The sequence below is a fragment of the Anser cygnoides genome, chromosome 20, assembly GCF_040182565.1.
Source record: "Anser cygnoides isolate HZ-2024a breed goose chromosome 20, Taihu_goose_T2T_genome, whole genome shotgun sequence".
In the NCBI taxonomy this organism is placed as follows: domain Eukaryota; kingdom Metazoa; phylum Chordata; class Aves; order Anseriformes; family Anatidae; genus Anser; species Anser cygnoides.
The window spans coordinates 1,523,816-1,533,049 of record NC_089892.1 but is presented as its reverse complement, the minus strand read 5'-3'; the positions used below and the strand labels follow the sequence as shown (position 1 = coordinate 1,533,049).

Here is a 9,234-nt window from a genome sequence, read left to right as displayed (position 1 = left end):
CAAACTGACCTAAAGATAAGGTGGAAGAAGATGGAGAACAGAACTGGAGCCATAAATACCCAGATAAGGAAAAGAAGAGAACTGTGAAATTCAGGAATTCAGTGCAAGACTTCTGAGGGTGAGACGAAGTGATGAGGCAGAAGTTCCCGGAGTCCGCTCCTAAGCAGCACAAAGAGCAAGTTGTGTGTGCGTCCTCCAGAGCACACCAGTGCTTGGTGCTGCACCGCCCAGCCATTGCAGACACGTGAGCTTCACATAAAGGAAAAATCAAGTAGTGCACGTCCCAGCTCAGCGTAATGCTTCAGCGAAAGGCCTAAGCAGTAGCTTAAATTTAAGCACATCATTAAGTGAGTTAGTGAGGAGAGACGTGTTGCTCAGTTGGCCCACTCCTTGCTTTCACAGGCGTGAGAACTCTCTTTTTAGGGCTCCTGTTGCAATTTCGTAATTAACAGTAGCAAAGACTTACCACCGGGTTGTGGAAGTGGCGTGTCTTCTACTGAGCGGTCTCCAGCTGAGCAGAAGTCTGCAGAAATAGCAGAACACCACCGAGGAAGCTGCGGGGATGCTCTGCGATGCTGCAAGAGCCGGGCTGTGTCTGTGCCGTGTGCGGTGAGGGTCAGGGTTCGGGCTGGTTGGGACTTCCCACGGCAGCTCGCTGCCGTCCCTCTACCCGCACTGCTGCATCCCGGGCTGTGCCAGCTCAGTGCCACAGATAACAACGAGGGATTTGTGTGTTCCCGCTGTGACTTGTCATATGGAAAACCACGAGTGCGATACTTTCCTGCGATTGTTTGTAGCAAAGTGTGGCTCTGGCACAAAATGGCTCTGGCGTTACCTTCCTAGCTCTCCATGGTCGTGGTTTTCCCTTTTCGTTGCTCAGCTGCTGAGTGTACCTATCAATAACTTGTTATTAATTTCTTTGGGAAATTTAGGAGCTATTAATAGGATTCAAACAGAGGTCCCCACAGTTTCATTTTAACACTCAAATAAGACTTGAAGCGTAACTTCACATTAAGCGTCGGTTTCATACCGTCTGTCAAACTGATTTTCACCGGTGAGAAGTCAAAACAGGGAGATAAAGCGGGAGCCTCGGCTGGTCTCTGCTCCACGGACACGGCCGTACCAAACGCGGGCACGCGGGTTCCGTCCTGGCTTGCAGGCCTTGGTGCCAGCAGAGCGAAGGGAACGGCGTGGGCAGACCTCAGCCCCGTGCTGCTCCCCGAGCCCTCAGCTCCCTGCTGCAACTGGAGACGAGGCAGAGTTAACTTTTTCCACTCCTCGGCCAGAGCCCAGCTGCCCTCGGGGTGGTGCGGACGTCAGGCAGCGACGGGCACTGCCGCTGGCGTATTTCTGATGTGACTAAAAATAGGCAGGAATAGTCTAGGAATTGGGAATCTCCTGGGACGCCGGCCTCTCCGAGCTCCGCGCACCAGGAAGCTCAGGGACATTTTTGCTAAAAATCTTCAGATAAAGCGAACTGCCTTGAACCTGTGGGATTTTTCTCTTCGGTGATTTATAGGGAAACGTCCGCTGTCCCCTGCATTGCTCTGCACGCAGCTCTGAGACTGGGGCCTCCCTCGGCCCTGCTCCCTCCCCAGTAGATCAGCTTTGGTAAATGCCTAAACGCGTGTGCCAGAGCTTGTAACGAGGGGTAGGTGCCCTACAAATACCTGCGATTTCCAAACTGAACCTTTGAAGTTCATGTAGCGCTGCTCGCTGGGACAGACAAGGAAATTTCAGCATTTCATTGTGTCATCTTCAGTTTAACGCAAATTACTTAATGCGGAGTTGTGACTGCAGGCACACATTGCTGCTTCCTGTCCTGGTTTCAGCAATATTGAATTTCCCCAGCCCTACCAGGGCTCAGCTCCTCATTCCACTCACAGAGACCAGCCATTAGAGAAGGGAGGGAAGGAGAAGGGGAGCAGCTCCTGGGAGCCGCGTCCTCCAGCTGGTGGGGAAGGCAGGAAGGAGGAGATGGCTTCGCTCCTAATCAGCCAGAGCCCTGCACGGCGAGACGAGCCCCGCGCTGCCTGCGGCCCGGCGCAGGGGATGTGGGCAAGCTGTGCCCAGACCCGGCTTGCCCGGCCGGGCTGTCCCCGCTGTGAACATCTTTGCCCTGGGCTGAGGTCCCTCTTCTCTCCCCCTGTTCTCCCAGTGCCCCGGGTGGGCAGGCAAGGCGTGCTTTCACCTCGTGTCAGAAACAGGGACTGTGCTGTAAAGCCGTTGCTACTAGGACAAGAACAACCAGGAGCGAGTGCGGCTCTGTGGGTGAGCTGCCCGGGGAGAAAACTGGCACTCACCTGGAAGGCAGAGCTTGGCCCCGGCCCGATCCTGACGGCCCCTAAAGGCAGCGAACGTGACGCCGTGTACCAAAATGCTTTTTTTTTTTTTTCTTTTTTCTTCTTGTTTTTGAACAGGAAGAAAACAAACCAAGCAGTGAGGATGTGAGGGAAGAGGGAGAGGTGTGAGGTCTGGGACTGCATGAGACAGCGGGTAGCCGGGGGCGGCTCTGCTTGGCCCCTCGCGGGCTCGGTGCCCGGGACCGGCTCCGCCAGCTGCCCCCGGCCGGGAGCAGGGGCCTGGGCTCACCGCGCGCTGGGCACAGTAGAGGCCAGGCACGTGAATGTGTCCCGGAGCGTGAGAGACGCCAGGCTGACCCCAGGGACGATGAAGGAGGTTTTATTTGGGATTTAAGGCAAGCATTTTGTGCTGCAGCAAACAACCAGCCTTGAGCTGCTCCTGGTGCCGAGCAGACTGCCAGGAGCGCTGCTGCCGCCCGACGCGGGGCTCTCGGGGTGCGAGCGCGTGGGGGCACGCGGCGGGTGGCTGCCTTGTGAAGTGCCACGAAGCGCTGCAAAGGAGCGCCAGGAACAGCCTGGGGCCCCCAGAGCAGGTTGCGGGAGCACAGCAGGCACTGCTCCAATTTGACAAGCACAGTGAGTGATTAATGAGCCAGGGAAAACAGGGTGACACATGCAAATACTGGAGATCTACAGAGGAAATTCTGAGGATCAAGTCCACCTTTGTAAACAGAAATATCTCTATTATTGGGGAAGACAAGAAGGGAGCAGAGAAGCTCTCTGACTTCCCCAGACAGTCTCTAATGATACTTTCTGCAGTTTGCATCAATCCAGATTAAGCTTTGGGCTGACACAGACGGATCTTAACTAGGCTCTCGTCCAATGGAGTCGCATGTTCCCCTGTCCCCTGCCTCCGCCGTGCTGAGCCGGGCTCCGCGCCTGACACAGAGTATCTGCACATCCCTTTGAGCAGCCCGCCCTGCTCCCCTCGCCGCTCTGCCAAATGAGGCTCTCATTTCACGGCGATGAGGAGTGCTGCGGTGATGAGGACAGTCCGCGAGCAGGAGGAAGCGGGCTTGGTCTGCGACTTTTGTTGTTGCAGGCATTCACTTGGGAAGAAATTGGGGCAGCTGGGAGAAGTGCTGAAGGAGGCATTCGTAGTGTCCCAGGGCGCCTCTGCCAGCGCGAAGCCCCTTCCACGGCGTGCCCCTGGGACTCCTGCTTCAGCCGTGGGCCGGGCCTTAGAGAAGAATCTCCAGTTTGGGGGAACAATGCCAGTCGGGGTCGTGGGCAACGGGAAATGTCACCGTGGTGGCCTGCGCTGGTGACATGCAGGTGGGGGCAGGATGAGCGGTGCTGGCGCCTTCCCACACGGTGCGAGAGCAGAGCGCGTGGCTCTGGCCCGTGCCGGCGGGGCCCTCAGGCTGCTCACACCTCGGGCAGCATCCGTACAGCAAACCTGCCCGCGGGGCGGCCGCGGCAGCACAGCTGGGCACTGCCAGCGCACAGCAGCGGCATTCCGACGGATCACACAGGGCTGTGTTCCCTTCTGAAGGAGAGGTCGTTGCTGCCTCCACAGAGGTCAATAATTGTTTCTCTTCATCTGTGGGGCAAAGTCTTGGCCGTCTGGTGCACGGTCAGATCAAACTTTTAACAATTTCCCAAGTCACACAAGATGGGAGAATTTTTAGGATGAGATTTGCAGAGCTGTTGTGGAGTCCGTTTTCTTTAGATACCAATGGGAGATTTAAAAATCTGTACTTCAGTGTAAGGAAGGTTGAATAATGTGGAAGCTCCTTGGGCCATACAGCAGCGGTACTGGGACTCCTCCACCATCAGCTGTGGATGCATTCGTACCAAGCTGAGCCTCCGTGCTGGGCCTGCTGCTCACACAAGCGATCCCAGGGCTCATGGTGCCCTTTCCCGCGTGGGGCAGTGGAGAAGCGTGTCCTCAGCACCGCCTGGTGAGCGCAGAGCGATTCTTCTGGGGCAAGCGGGGGCATGAGAAGCACAACAGAGAAGCCGTGTGTCAGTCAGGGGTGCCCATTTCTGCAGCGGGTAAGGGAGCAAGGTAATTGACTTTTCCAGGCGCGTGTTATCTGGAAACTTTCTCCCAGCTGGTGAGAGCCTGCGGTAACACAAAAGTGGTTGGTAATTGCAACCCGCACAATGCACACGCTGCTGGGGTGAAGCCTTCTACTTCTTGAGAAGGCGCGAGCTCGGAAGGGTTCTGGGCTTGATTGTCATTCTAGACAAGTGTATCCTGACATCCTTTCCTTTTTACTATAAATCAGAAGCAAAATGAATAAATTAGTTATTGAAGTTCCTTGTGGGCTTCATTGATGCGATTGCAGGTGGAAAAGACAGGTAACATAACCAGAGGGAATTGGTGTCAAGGCTGCTCCTTACAGCCCCAGATTATGTCACCAATCAGCCGGTGAAATAAAGAGATTTCCCGCGTATATTTAGTAAATCAACATGACAATGTCATATACAATCGGAGTTAATTAGGCAAACCTTCTCGCTGCGTACGGCGTACCTCGTGCCTTAAAGGTAGCGCGGCTCCGCCGCCGCTGCAGCCGCGCGGGTGCCAGGGGAGCGGCCGGTGGCAGCGCCGGCTGGAGGCACCTCCGGCAGCGTCCTCGGGGCTGCAGAGCAGGGGCAGCCGCGGGCAGCTCCGCGCTGGCTGTGCCGTGCCGCCCGTCCTCACGGATCCAGGAGACCACGTCCGCGGTCTGCTGCACCGCCGCCCCTCACACGCGTGGCCCCAGCAGCGCCCGCCGCGGGACGCTCGCTCCGACGTACGCGCGAGGCTCGCTTTCAGGTCAAGGAGGGACAAAAGCAGCCACAACCCCTGCCCCTCCTCTGGCCGCGCGCAGCTCACGGGCATGTCCAGGGCAAAAGGCGTTTGGTCTCCGAAGGCCTCTCCCTCCACTCGGCCCCGGGAGGAGAGGCCAAGTGTAGGGCAAGAAGGCGACTTGTCCGAGGTCAGCCCCGCGCCATCTCCTCGCTCCGACCAGGGGACTCCCATCTGGTTCGATTCAGCTGTCAACCCTGGAGCAGAGTGGCAGTAACAAAAGGCTTTTTCAGACATAATCCCGCTAAACGGAGACAATCCTGTTATGTTTCCAGGCGACAGGAATTGAGACTTTAGTGCCAGAGTATGAGGGCTCTGCCCTAAGGGCTTTGTTTCGGGACTCGATGTCAGGTGATCCCAGGGCCAGCCTGGTCTTTGTGCCCTGCAGCGGCACAGATTAAGCCCCAAACATGTATTTTTAAACAGGGCGAAGCCCAGGAGGTGTGACACGCAGTCTGGGACGGGGAGGAGAACCAGACCAGCATCCCAGCAAGGGGGATTAGTCTGGCCAAGACAATAGCAGCCCCGAATCTCCGAGGGGCACGGCCTGACATGGCAGCTGAGGGCTGCCCTGCCCGCCCCGTGCCAGCCACCCCAGCCTGCCAAAGTTCAAATGTCTGACAAGCGTCACACTGCCGCTCCTGTATTCCCAGCCCATGTGTCCCCGATCCCCAGCAGAGGCCAGCTAATACCCAATTAACAGGATTCTTTCTAATGAACTGAGCCTGAACCGCCAGCCACTCCATCCTTTAATCTCTCCCAGCCGGAGCGGAAGGGCCTGGCAGGTGTCCCCGCAGGCGGGGGGGACACGGCAGGCCTGGCGTGCCAAAGAGCAGCCGTGCCGCCGGCAGCCCCTCGCCAAGCCCCCTCCCAGCACGCGCTGCTCCGCGTTTGTCCCCGCGGGTCTCGGCGTGTCCTTCCCCGTCCCTGCTGCCCTGCCGGGCTGGAGACGGGCACGTCAGTGCCCCGGGCAGGTGGCCACTGTCCTGGCCAGTGACAGCTCGGTCACAGCCCTGCACCTACCTGCCAGCGACCCCGTTGCTCGCCGTGCCCGGTGTGAAGGTGCCCGGGCATCCTCTTTGCTGTGCCTCCCAGCCACACGGGACAGACAGCCCTCGGCACGAGGCTCGGGGATGCGGGGCAGAACGGGGGGGTACGGCTGGCCCGGAGACCTCACTGCGACCGACAGCAGCGGGCGTCTTCGGGTGTCGCCTCTCAAACGGGGGGGAGCCCACCCCTGCCTCCCGGCCCCTCTGTGGCCGCAGGGGGCTTTGGAGGGACGCGGTCCCGGGGTTAGCTTGGCTTCGGGAGCATCTGAGCGAAGCCGGTTCTGCTGCCTAGGAGTGGCTGCCCTGCTTTACAGGGACTGCTGTGCAAACTAGACTTTTCCCTCTGCTGATCTCAGAAGTAGAAATCTGAGATACTGCCACCAGCCAGGAAATCCCCTGCGTGCCATATCTCAGTTCCACCAGCCTTATCGCCGCTCACAGGGGCTGTGTGCATGCAACAGGCATCCCAGCAGCCTCCGGCAGAGCGAAGCCTGAAGATGCAGCACAGTGTGGGTGCTGTGGAATTTGGGTTCTGGGCCAAATGAGGTACACGGGGAAGGAAAGATCACATGAACAGTAATCTCCAGTGGCTGGGGACAGCCCACGCTTCTCCTGTGCCTCCCTGGCTGCAGGTAAAAGCTGCGGAGGCTGGTGCTGGGCTGCGCAGGAGCCAGCCCTAACCCGAGCAGCGCGGCCCGCCGTAGAAATCTTTGACTCTGCCCTTGTGAGCCAGGGCAGCTCCTGCTTTTTGCGTGGGCGTCAGTCTGTTATCTGGAGCAACCATCATTCCCAGCCTGGCCCCAAACAGCTCTGTTGTCGGACGGTGGGTTTGGGAGCGGTGCACTCAGCATGCTGAAGGGGCGTCGTAGCACCCACATCATCCCCGAGGATGACTCCGTCCTCGGTGTGCTGGGCTGGCACGGGGCTTACCAAGGCTCATCCATGCCAGTGAGTCAACTTTCCTGGTCACAGTTCTTGAGTTTTTGTACTTAGAAAGGCAGAGCAGGGGACCCACTGCTTGAATTATCCGTCCGGGGAACCAGGGGAGCTGCAAGCCCTGCTCGGATCTGCTCAGCAGAAGAGCGAGGGGCAGGTTGGGGTCGGGAAGGAAACAAACCTCGCCTCCCTCCACAGCGTGGCAGGAACCTGCAGGTGAGAGGGAAACTCCCGTGGGGCTCCAGGATGGCATTTACAGCCCTGAGCATCCCCGCCAGCCACGGCTGGCAGCGGTTACTGCATGATGGGCGTTTTCCTCTCCCAAAACTGTGCTGTGGAATTGGAGGGTGAAATCAGGAGCCTTTGCCCCTCGCAGCAGGAGCTGGGATTTGACAGCCCTGCAGAAATGCAGATGTTCACGGTGGCACCGGGGCTGCCGGGGTGGCAGTGGCCGCCCTGCCCCTTGCAGCTGGACGTCGCCGGCTCTCCCGCGGTGCTCTGGCTGCTGCACCAGCGCCCGCAGGGGTGCCAGGAGCCGCTCGGTCTGGAGGCAGGGCGGAGGCTGAGTGCCCAAGTCCAGCAGGTAGTCGTGCAGCACCATCGCGTCACCGTATTTCTTTCATCTGCAAATCTCGCCGTGCTTCAAACATGTGAATGATGACCAAAACCACCCCCAGGAAGTGGTGAGATAGAATTGTCCCAGCTTACAAACGGGGAAAGTAAGACACCGAGACAAAGAACTCATTTAGATGCTGGCTCCCGTCTTTGTCAGGTGCCTGCGAGAAGCTGGGCCAAAAAGGATTTGTTCAAAGCCCCAGAGCAAATTGCTGGAGCAGATCTGGGACTCTCTGTGCCCCAGCCTTCATCTTCCTTAGCCACAAACCAGCTCCATCCCCCAGGCAGCAAGAGGGGATCCTGAGAGAAGAATATAGTCTCCTAAATACGAGGTCTTCCCCAGACTTCTGGGGAGTTTGCAAGTAACAAACCTTTGAAGCACTTCCTTGTGGTATCGGCACAGACCCAGCAGCTCTGGCACAAGATGCTCACACTCCTGGGGCCGGGGCAGGCTCCTGCCTGCTCTGAATTTACGCTTGTGCCCATTGCCTTGATGCTGCACGGAGCCAGGCAGCTCCTGCCCTGACTCTGCTCTTCCCCCAGCCCAGCCAAGGAAGCCTCAAGCTGCTTGGCCGTCATTTTCCAGAAGCCTCTGGCCTAACCCTGAGCAAGCAGACTGGATCCTAGGGGATCACTGGAGAGCAGTAGACGGGATCCGGTGGGATCTGTGCAGACATATTGCCTGAGCAGCTTGTGCAGCTCCCCCCCTTTGCAGCTAGCCGTGTATAACACAGGAACTGAGTGTGAAACAGCTTCCCCGCAGACCCCATTAGCCCGAGCTGCCAACTGCAGACATAAGGCTGGGCCACGCAGCCCGGGAGAGACGCTCGAGCCGGTACGGGCTCCTCGTGGAGCTGGCAGGGCGGGAGGGAGCGCGGGCAGGGAGCAGGCGGCGGCTCTGGGCCTGCTCCTGGGGCCGGGCCGAGCCCTTTGCTCCCAGCGAGCCCCCGCTGCCCAGCCCGTGCCAGCGGCAGGAGGCACTCGGGTGGGATGGGGGGGTCCTTCTGGCTCCGGGGCCGGGGGGGCTTCTCTGCCCTAATTTCCTCCCAGATGAATTTCTCCTGTGCCTCTAATTAAGCTTCCCCTTTGGCTTAGCGCTGTGGACAGTGTGAGCGTTTGTAAATTACCCTGTCCAGCAGACAGGCTTTGTCCAGCTCTCAGACCTCCAATTATTCCGCGGGGCCCCTCGAGACGGGAGATCTGCCGGAGACAGCCCGAGCAGAGGATGTCAGGTGCGACAGGCCCTGCTTGGACGGCAGCCCTGGGACACGTGGCTGCTGCCGCCCGGCACAAAGAGCTGTGAGCCCGCGCCAGGCAGAGCTCCGTGCTTGCACACGGAGAAGGAGAAGCCCTTCCTCCTGCTCGCGGGGCCGGGGCAGGCCGCGGTCAGTGCCTCCCGTGCCGCACACACCGGTGCCTGCCGCGGTGAGGGCTGAGCGCCGGGTCCTGCCCGCACACGGCTCGCCGCAGGTCT

General features: G+C 58.9%; 1 long non-coding RNA gene across 1 annotated transcript; it reads right to left on the bottom strand.

Moving 5' to 3' along the window:
- Positions 1-2,666: 2,666 nt before the first annotated feature.
- On the bottom strand, positions 2,667-8,759 carry LOC136786683 (uncharacterized). The gene is made up of 2 exons (XR_010826044.1): positions 6,184-8,759; positions 2,667-5,357 (listed from the first exon to the last, which is right to left on the bottom strand). It is a non-coding gene; the product is annotated as an uncharacterized lncRNA (long non-coding RNA).
- Positions 8,760-9,234: the final 475 nt, after the last annotated feature.